General features: G+C 46.3%; 1 pseudogene; it reads right to left on the bottom strand.

Annotated features, from left to right (window-relative positions):
• Window positions 1–5256: 5256 nt before the first annotated feature.
• LOC144338887 (testis-specific Y-encoded protein 2-like) lies at window positions 5257–8014 on the bottom strand (annotated as a pseudogene).
• Window positions 8015–10552: the final 2538 nt, after the last annotated feature.

Raw genomic sequence — 10552 nt, forward strand, 5'->3', positions numbered from 1 at the left:
CTGTAGGGTAGAAATGTGACGGGTTAATTTGCTCCATAAGGATTTATTTTATTTTATATTTTATTGGATGACGACGAGGATGACGATGATGGTGATGGAGTTTTTATCATCCTGGCTGGAGTACAGTAGTGCAATCTCAGTCAGTACAATCTCTACCCCCCGCCAGATACAAGTGATTTTCTGGCCTGAGCCTCCCAAGTAGCTTGGACGTTTTATGTAAGTGTTAGCAGAACAAGCAAGAAACAATTCATAACAAGTAATGTGGCAGGTCACTTTGAACAAAGAATGTTATTTTTTTAGATGACACATTCTTTCATATAACTTGGGACACTGAAACCAATAAATGAATGATGTGAATACAAAGATGAAAAGGGCTATAAATTGTAAGACAGAGCTGGGCTACATTATCCTACAGAGTGTGTGGTGGGTTAATTTATTCTGAGGTGTTATTTTTAATCCTGGAAAACTTTTCACAGAATTTGAATAATGGAATTCGTGTTTGATCCCTTAATGCACGTGCTCAGTAAACATCTCCAGTTTTGCATTGTAAAAGTCACGGTCATTTCATGAAAAAAAAAAAGAAGAATTACTAGAAAGCTGTCAGCCTCTGTAAGGGAATCTCACTTGAGTTTTCAACAGAGTGTGTAACAAAATTTTATCTTTTTGGCTTATTTATGATTACCTAAATATAGACTTTTTTTTTTTTTTTTTTTTTTTTTTTTTAACCATTTACAGCAAACTGACGGAAGCAGATCGGCCTGCCAAGCTTAACATTGGTGGCCTCCATTTAGAAACCAATGAAAAGACGCCTAAAGCAATATTTGGGAAATATGTTCCCATATTGGCAGGCAACTGTTATACATATGTTTGTTTATGTGTGTGTGTGTGTGTGTGTGTGTATGTGTATGTGTGTTGTATGTATGTATGTGTGTGTGTATATATATGTGTGTATGTATGTATACGTGTGTATATATGCATATACATACACATTAATATGTCGGTGCTATTTATCTCTACTTTTCCAAAGTAAATGTATAGTTAATATGTTTACTGGAGACATAAGTTGAAATAGTTATTTGTTATTAAACTGTAATTTTCAAGTTTATATTTCATATTGGGAAAATTCTCATGGCAGCAGGTGAAGGGTCTGTGGTAAAGGTCACCTGTTGCTGAGAAAGGAAAATGAGCAAAAGTAAGTGTGTTGTGGAGGTGGAGAACAAATTGGAATAAAATAGGCTGACGATTGAGATGACATAGTAGTAAGAATCACAGTAATGATGTGAAATGCAATTTCGTTTTTGGTTTCTTAGTACTCCGTTGAGTCCATTATATAAATGTAAGATATTTTCACATAATTTAGTTCTTCTGTGAAATGAAGGGGAAATCAGCAAGCTCAAATGCTTTGCATGTATTTTGAGAACGCTGCAGATGCTAAAAATGCTGTCGAGGATATGAATGGAGATGTAACCGTCCCTTATTCTTAATCTCCAAACTGCTTTTCACTTAACAGCATTTCAGGATCTTTTTGGTATTACTAAACTTTTGAAGGTGGCGTAATGTCATGTGATCTGAAATGCTTTAGATATCCTCTTCTTTTTGCCTGAGGAAGTGCAAGTGTAGTTGGAAGGATATTGGAATAAACGTTACGTAAATGAACGTATGGCAGTCCTGTTTGTATGTTAGTATTCCAATACAAGTGTAAATAGATCTTCAAAGCTTTCAAGCAGCATTAAAACTTAGAAGGAACTCTCACAGAAAGGAGAGAAATCAGTCAGTATTTCCTAAAAGCTATTAATGGATTTAGTTCCAATTCATGGAAATACATCTATAGCATAGACAAGCTATGGATAGACAGCTAGACAAACTTACAAGGTGGAAAATGTCTACAGAGAGACACCAAGACAGACTCACAAGAAGAAAAGATTCTTTCACATTTTCTGAAAATACATTCTTGAGAAAGTATATTTCAACCAGATTTTTACATTTAAGGAAGTGTTAAGTACTTGAAAGTAGAAACGAACATGAGAAGATTGAAATTGGGTAACAGAATGACTAACTGGCATTTTTGCCCCATCCTTGCTCTTTCTCTCCTACAAATATTGTTATCCTGTTAACGCAGTGATTTGTTGTAACATGAATACCTAATGACTCCTTTTTCCCAGTGTGTTTGAGGACTTATTTTGATCCAACCAATGGTCTCTGTCTTATTGAATCTTAAATTCTGGGGATTGTGTGTTTATCGCAGCTTTAAAGAGTTGTGTCCTTCTATTACGTACGGAATTCCTTTATATTACCATGAAAATCATTGCATTCTGGACACTTTCAAGTTGTTCTGTTTTACTGCATCACCCCAATCTCCTGTTAGTTCCCGTTACTCTTTATGCTATCACCAACGTGCTTTGCTGGACTTCTTGAGAGTTAATCTTCCCAGCGTGTGTCTCACAAATAGCCATTTATGCTTCAAAAACAGCTTACATTTTACATGTTTTTCTTCACTGTAAATTGTGGGTATTTTGTCCTCACTGCACCATGTATTAATGTGTTGATCGTTAAATTGACTTAAGTACATATTTAAGTTTTCCTTGTTGCTTTTATTTCTCTTACGTCTAGCACACTTCCTGGTACATAGCAGAAAGTCCATTTTTTGTTCACAGTTATACTTTTATATTTTAAGTTTTAGTAGAAACTGAAAGTTGCTTGGTCTTGTAGGTATGGAAAAAATCTTATGTATAGTAATCTGAGAAAAATAATAACTAACTGGTTACTAACAATTAAAAATGAACTTTGACTTAAGAATTAATGTCTGCCTTCAGCTCGTTGGTAGAACAGGCCTTGTGGAGCCATGGGATTATCCAAAGCCGGGAGAAATGTTTTAGTTGTCACGGAAGTCTAGGAATTTAGGGAAAGAAGGACAGAGTCATACAAGAAATCATTGTAAAAAGTGGTTTTAGACAAGAAAAATATTGTGTTTCAGAATCTGTGTTCTTTACATAATATGAAATCATTTTAACATTCAATGTCCCATGTCATGTGGATGAGAGAATTACGGAGGTCCTTCACGCAGAGAGCCAGGCTCCTCCCAGAGAACGACCATGTGTCACCAAGAGATGAGGGTTACACGCAACAAAGGATAGGCAAAGGAAAAATGGAAAAATTGTTGACTTTTGTTGTGGTGATGAAATTCACAAAACAAAATTAAACATTTTAAGGTAAATAGTTAAGTGGCGCTTAATACAACCTGTGTTGTGCAACAACCACCTCCATCTAGTTCCAGAACATTTTCATCACTCCAAACTACAACCCCACTACCCGTTAAGCAGTTCCTTTCGTTCTCTCCCTTCCCTCAGCCCCTAACAAAGAGCAATCTGTTTTCTGCCTCTGAAGGTACCTGTTCCGGGTATTTCATGTTGGTGGGCTCAAACAATACAGGACTTTTTATAACTGTCTCCTTTCCTTTGCACGATGCCCTGAAGGATCGTTTACATTGTAGCACTTCTTTCCTTACACAAGCTGCTGACCCATTATTTTATTTGGGTTGTTTCCACCACTGTATTTCTACATACCTATTTGTCTGGGCACCCTTATTCATTTCTCAGTATGTGAGAATGGAATTGCTTGGTCCTGTGATAATTGTGTTTATTTTCTTGGGGAACCACCACATTTCTTCATAGTAGCTGCATCATTTTCCATTCCAGCTAGCATTGTGTCAGGGTTCCAAATTATCTACGTCCTCTCAAACACTTGATATTTCCTGCTTTTTAAAATGTATTCCCATTCCAGTGTGTGTGAAGTATGCTATCTCATTTTGGTTTTGAAATGCATTTTCTGAATAACTAATTATGATGATTTCTTCCATGTGCCTTTTGAGCATTTGCATATAGTATTTGGAGAAACAACTATTCGTGTGTTTGGTCCTTTATTGTGTTTAAGTTGTAAGTTAGTTATGTTTGGGATACGAGAAGTTGATAATTTAGAATTTGTTGCTTTAACTTACGGAAGCAGAATTCATACGAGTTCCTGAGACACCAGGGATGATGGTCCACCACCTAGAGGTTATGGATACCATGATTATGGTTATTCTAGTCGGGATGAACATTCCTCTGGAGGATATAGGTACTATAATAGTTTCCGGTTCTGTCAAATGGTTTTCTGAAGATGTTCCTGCTGACCGTAGCAAACCTGTCGTAAATGTAGTGACCGTGACGGCAACGTTGGGGGACGTGGTAGAGATCATTCTGACCATCCAAGAGGAATTTCTTACGTATCAGAGTTATGGTAAGTGTCCAGGTTTGATTTGTACATTATAGTATTATATTTAATAGACCAGGTCATTGCTTTAATAAAAATTTAAGGAAAATCGTAAAGAAAAAAATGCACAAAATGCACTCGCATTGGTGTTAGCTACATACATTTTCGCCTCCTCACCTAAAGAAGCATCTTGGAGAAAAGCTTAACCCAGCTAAAGATGTAAACATCAACAACATCGTCCATATTCTGGGTCATCAAGTGACAGACAGTCCAGGCATGGATCCTCAGGCAATCTTATATTCCACAAATCCACCACCTTTCCCCTCACTTCTGCATGTTTGTGTTTTGCCTTAGTCACCTACGCCAGAAAAAAAAAAAAAAAAAAAAAAAAAAGGGCGTATCCTGAATGTCTTCTCATATGCCTCTGAAACCTTTCCCATAAGGCTTCCATATACCTTATGTGCTCATTTCTTCTCACGTTGGTGTGTGAGAAGTCCTGAGAGGCTGATTGTCCCAGAAAAAGATTATGCATTCGCCTTTAAAGAAAAATAAGCTGTGAATTCGACACGAAAGATAACGTTAACATTTCCATTATCCTGTGCTATCTTAATGTGACTGATGATACCCAAAATGAAGGATTTTGCAGGTACCTTACCCCAGCAAACTGGGCCCTGGATATCTCAGTGTCCATCACCCAATGTCATTGAACTATCTCTGCTTCCATAGGATGAAGTAAGCTGTCAACTTAACTGTCTTCTGTTTCTTGTACCTCCCCAACTCTGTGCTATAGAAAGAATCCCAAAACATTTCACACCAATTCACTCTACAAATTCAGAGGCCCAGCTCCCACACAGACTGGTCATTTTCATGAAGAGAATCAAACATATAGATTGATCAATTCATTATGACAGCGGAATCCAGGGGATCAACCGACACACACACACAGACACACAGACACACACACACACACACACACACACACACACACACAGAGCCACACATCCTTAATACTGTTTACTTTTTATTCCATACAATTCAATTCCCCCACCCCGCTTCCTGTCTTCATTTGCTGTGACTGGATCTGCTTGTCCTTTAGTTCCTGTGCACAAGACCATGCTGAGTGCTGACATCCTGCATACTGTAGTAAGTTTTCAGGAGTTCTGCCGTGTTAGGTGAACACAGCACCTGTGTCCGATGCTCCATCATATTCAACCCAACATCTGCGCGTTCCCTAGAGAAACACAAACACATGTCAAATTGCATCTCCTCTGAGCCACCATTTAAAATGTTTTAATTTTACGGCCTGCTGAGAAAAGACTACCCCTTCCCCTTTTGTGATCTCTTCAACTTCCTCCTGCCGTGCATGTGTTACAAACTATTCTCTGCAATACCTGCCCCATTTCCAGTATTCTCTGTGACAGGAGTCAGCTAACAAGACGCGTTGTACACTAAAAGCACACGGAAATCCGATGGGGTAATAGCTTAAGGAAATCCATCGATCTAAACAGTCCTTTGTGGTCTGTGGCAAGGAGGACAACCAGGCACATTCCGGGAGCCCAAGCTTTAGGGGTTGGTAAGATGACTCCCCGTCGGGTTGACGGCCATGGAACCAAGTGCCACAGATTGAAGGTAATAACTCGGCTTTACTTCTCAGTGAGTGTGGACACGCACTATGCTTCCCCGGGCTTAAGACTCCACAGTTATAACCTGCTTTGCAGTGCAGTGTCTCATGTGCCTTTTTCAGCCCAATGCCATGAATGTCCTGGATTCTGTCATGCTGTGTCTTCCTCTCAAGGAATTTCCACATGGATAAGACGGACCCCCAGGTTCTACATTTCTGAAATGAGCCTCCAGGCTCCCTGAATAGAGAGGTGTGTCAACACCCTTATCCCGGGTATCAGACAGCTCCAGTTCCAACTGTACGCCTCACCTGAAATCTCTGTTTCCTCTTCAGGTGGCTTCATCCTCCTGTAGTATTGCAGGGGATTGCGCCACAGGTCCTTACATAGGATCTGTCAGGGGAATCAACCGGAAAAGGCCTCATGAGAGCTCAGACTGGTGACCCAAGCAGCTGGGAACACACCGGGGTCATTCCTCATGTTTCCCAGCAAGGACCCACCTCAGCAATCCTATTGGATCCTGCGAAGTTGTGGTCAGAAAACCAGTTGAAGAAGTTAAGACCGCTGTTGTTGTGTCTGCGGCGATAGGCCTCAACTTCATAATCCTGACACCACTGAATTGGAGTGGAATGAGAAGCCCTGTATTCTACAGACAGAGGATGTTTTGGTAAGGGGGCTGGAACACGTTGGCACTGATCCACCCACCTTCCTCCTTCCACTACCCATCCTGGGAGCCACCTGTCACCTGTGACGTTCACGAGATATTCCTTGGTAATCACTTTATTCTGGAAGTAGGGGTTACTCCGAAAGAACAACATGATCTGGCAGAGATGAACGGGATGCTTCGCTTCTTTCACCTGTCCGGACAAGGTGGAGAAAGCTTAAACACCTTTTTGGCTGAGGTGCCCACTGTTGCCTGCAGGAATAAATTATGTCCCTTGCCCTCCCCCACTCAACCCTCCAGCCTTAGTCTTCCCGGCCTCACCTCCAAGTTGATCATGTAGCTCAGCATGTCTTCATCTTGGTCAGTGAGCAGGGCCGACATCTGAGGGTGGTTTGCAATCTGATTGAGGTCAAAGAGCCTTGAGATGCAACGGAAAGAAAAGCTAGAAGCAACGGGGAAGGCCTAAGAGCACCCAGAGGGGCGGCTAGGGGATTTTTTCAGATCTGCATCCATGAATGACCTCCCTTTCTCCTCTCCCTCCCCCTGAATTCAGACCTCTCGGGGTTCACCGAGGGTGTATCATTGTGAGGCTGACCGCACTGACACGGGGAGGGGCGATATGCAGAGAACTGCCGGTGTCTGAGGCCTGGCAGAATCTGCTCATACCCGAAGAAGCCCAGTCCCAGATCGGACTGGCAAGGCGGAGCAGTCACAGTCCCTTAACAATAGCTTGATTCACAGCAACACGTGTTCTGCTGAGAACTCGCTTCTGCTCTTCAGAAAGATGCCCCAAACGTCTGCTGCTTGGCACCATGAAGCGTTTCTCTCACGCACGCAGGAAAATAGTACCCGTGTCTGCTCTGGCTTTCTTCAGCCACATTTGTCTGTGGACACTCACCCGTGTTCCCCAAATGGTCACATCGACGCCGAGCCGCCCGTAAGTTCCTTACACTTCCCAAGAGCACCTCTCAACTGGAAAAGCAGAAGAAACACTGCAAAGGATACAACATTGGCCCAGAAGCCAGGCATGCTCTGGATGATGGCGCCTCTGCGGTCCAGGTGGGGCTTGCGCCTCCGCTCCATCTTTTCCCTCTGCTGAGAAAAGGCCTTCCTGGCTCGGGCATTAACCGGCTCCAGCTCCACCTGAACGGCCAGCAGCTCCTCCAGTGCAGACTCTGGGCTCATGGGCCCAGGGCCAGGCTGTGCCCGCTGGACCTGCTCCTGCCGCTTCTCGTCGGCTTCCTGGTGGGCCACCACCTCCACCTCCGCCATTATGTCATCCGCTCCCAGCACCGCCTCCTCCCCCAAAGCTACCTGCTCGCTCTGCGCCCCGGCCTCCCCCTCCTGTAGAGACTCCATCCTGAAGACGGTGCCCCCCTTCGGACTCCCACTGACCACCGCCTGTGCTGCCGGACCCTCACCGCAGGAACCCTGCCGCTGCCCTTCACCGCAGCCGGTGGGACGGCGGGCCCTCAGGGCGCATGCGCCGGGCTAGCAGGCGCCCCCTAAGGGACTGCACGCAAAGGGCGCAGGGAGCCGCGGGAAGACATGGAGACCAAAGGGCACCAGGAGCCCCTCCAAGACCGCGGTTCTCCCCTGGCGGCCAGTCAGTGCGAGGGCGGTGGGCGTCTCCCCGGGCAGCAGCAACCTAGGCTGGCCTGCAGTCCCAACCTCCCGAGCTATGCCTCCTCTGAGAAGCCCTCGGGGCTTGCGCCAGGTAGCGCTGCATCCAGGCACACGCGGGCTGCGTGGCCTTTGGAATCTTGGGCATGGAAGCCCTGTGCCCTCACTGACATCCTGAGTGTGGCAAGCCATTGACCCACACGGCACGTATGAAACATCTCACTTCACTGGGCAGGCCAGGTAGATGGAATGGAATACTGCAGATCCAGAGGAGAAGTCTCTCTGGCTGCTGGGGCGAGGGCAGCCGAGGCGGCCTGGGGAAAGTGGGTCTGGGCGGGCGCGTGGGAGGAAAGTCTCTTGGTTAGGCTGAGGTGGAATTCGTCTGCTCCAGAGGCCAGAAGGCCGGCACGCCCTCTGGCAGGTCTATGACAATACAGACTCCGCGTAGCAGGCTTCCTCCCGGAGGGTGCTGTACGGAAAGGAGCATTCCAAAGGGGCTCCCGTCCTATGCCCTAGACGTACCGGAGGCCAGCCTCCAGGGCTGGCCATGGACAGCCAGCGTGCACACCGTTGTGCACTGCCTTGCCGACCCAGAGGCTCCCATAGCGCTGAAGCGCCTGTCTCCCCGCTGCTGGCGCTGGACCCAAAGGGGTGTAGGCCCTGAGCATACATAACCTCCTTTGCACCCAAGCCATTCCCATAGGGAGCGCCAGGCACGACCCTGCAGCCCCTTCTACCTACAGGGCTTCCCTCAGGTGGACAGGCCCACCCGTCAGGAAGCCCAGGACAAGAGGACACCACACACCTGGACGTCAGCAGAGCGTGTCCAACATCCAGCACACAAGGGCCTCCTGCGGCTCCTGAACCCTGAGGAAGCAGCCGCCTTATATCACCCCGCCCCCCGCCCTCGGCCGCAACCACTTCCTCTGTCTCCTTTCCCTAGTTAGTGCAGGTTTCTTGGCCTGGCTCTCCCCACCCCAAAAACCACCACAGTTGTGAGGTTGCCTCCTCGACAGACAGCGACAGAGAAGCAACAAGCGAGGGCGACAGGCCAGATGCTCCAGATTCTCTGTGCTCTTGAAAATTGCAGGGTGTCACGAGACTTGCTCAACGAGTCGTCTGGAGGCTCCTTGACCAGAGGTAAATTGTTTGGCACACTCAGTTGTTGTCCTGGGTCAGAAACCATGGTGAAGTCCTGCTTTGCTGCACGATGGATGTGCAGGTCAGGCTGGGGAGCCTGGGTCTGCGGGAGGGGTCCAGTGTCTGAGTCCGTTTGAGGCCTCCCTGGGGCCCGCGGTGTCTCAGTGGCAGAGCTGGGAATGGGAAACTCATGCTTCACTCCAGCTAGCAGGCCACCTCAGTCCAGCTAGATGAAATGGTCGCTTCGAGTCCATCCCGTTTCTCCTTGTTGGCCAGGCAGGTGGAGGAACTCAGTCATCCCCAGTTACTGGCGGCTGAATGAAGATTTCCTTTTGTCACAACTTTAACTTCCACAGTGAAAGTCATCCTGAAGGACTATTGCTTTGGCATCCTTGGTAAGGAGTGCCTCCCAGCATAGTAGGGGAGCTGGTGTGTGGGAGGGTCTGTGTGGCATGAAACTTCCTGGCTCCTCTCCCCCCAGGGAACGGGGTGTCTCATTGCACTTCAGTCCGGTGGTTCCGGGATCATAAAGATAGAGCCTCCAGCTGCAGGCAGAACATTGCCTACCTGAGCTCGTTCAGCTGCTGGGCTAAAAAATGACTGCCTGGGTTTTGGCAAGATTGCTGAGGAGGGTTCCGTGGCAGGTGCATCGTGGGAAAGGACCTCACTGGTCATTCCTTGGCCTCTGGGGAATGGGCTCTGAACTGTGACCTGACCTACGGTGGACCCCCTTCTGCAGTCCCCCAGATCATCAGCCAGGGCCTATGGCTCAATCCATTGCAGTTCTACTCCAGGGAGGGAGGGACGGCATTAGAGAGGGAACAGAGAGGAGGCCAGGCAAGCAGCCTAGGGCTGGGAATTTCGAGGCCTTTGAGTCCTGGATCTGTATCTCAATTGTATTTTCTAGCAACCCACCTTCAAAAATCTAACATTTGAGTTTTAACAACCACATGTGGAACTGATCAGCTATGTTTTCTAAAGTTGAAGTTGCATTGTCTGCTCCACTCTTCTTCTTTCTTTTTTGAGACGGAGTCCCGCTCTGTAACCCAGACTGGAGTGCAGTGGCGCCATCTCGGCTCACTGCAATGTCCGCCTCCCGGGTTCATGCCATTCTCCTCCCTCAGCCTCCTGAGTAGCTCCATTCTAAGGCACATAATTACGTGGTAACTTTTTTCTCTATTGATCTGGAGTGGGCAGATTAATACTACTCTGCCATATATGAGAATATGCATTTCCTTACCTGTGACAACACCAAGGC

This window comes from Macaca mulatta, chromosome Y (genome assembly GCF_049350105.2).
Source record: "Macaca mulatta isolate MMU2019108-1 chromosome Y, T2T-MMU8v2.0, whole genome shotgun sequence".
NCBI classification, from domain to species: domain Eukaryota; kingdom Metazoa; phylum Chordata; class Mammalia; order Primates; family Cercopithecidae; genus Macaca; species Macaca mulatta.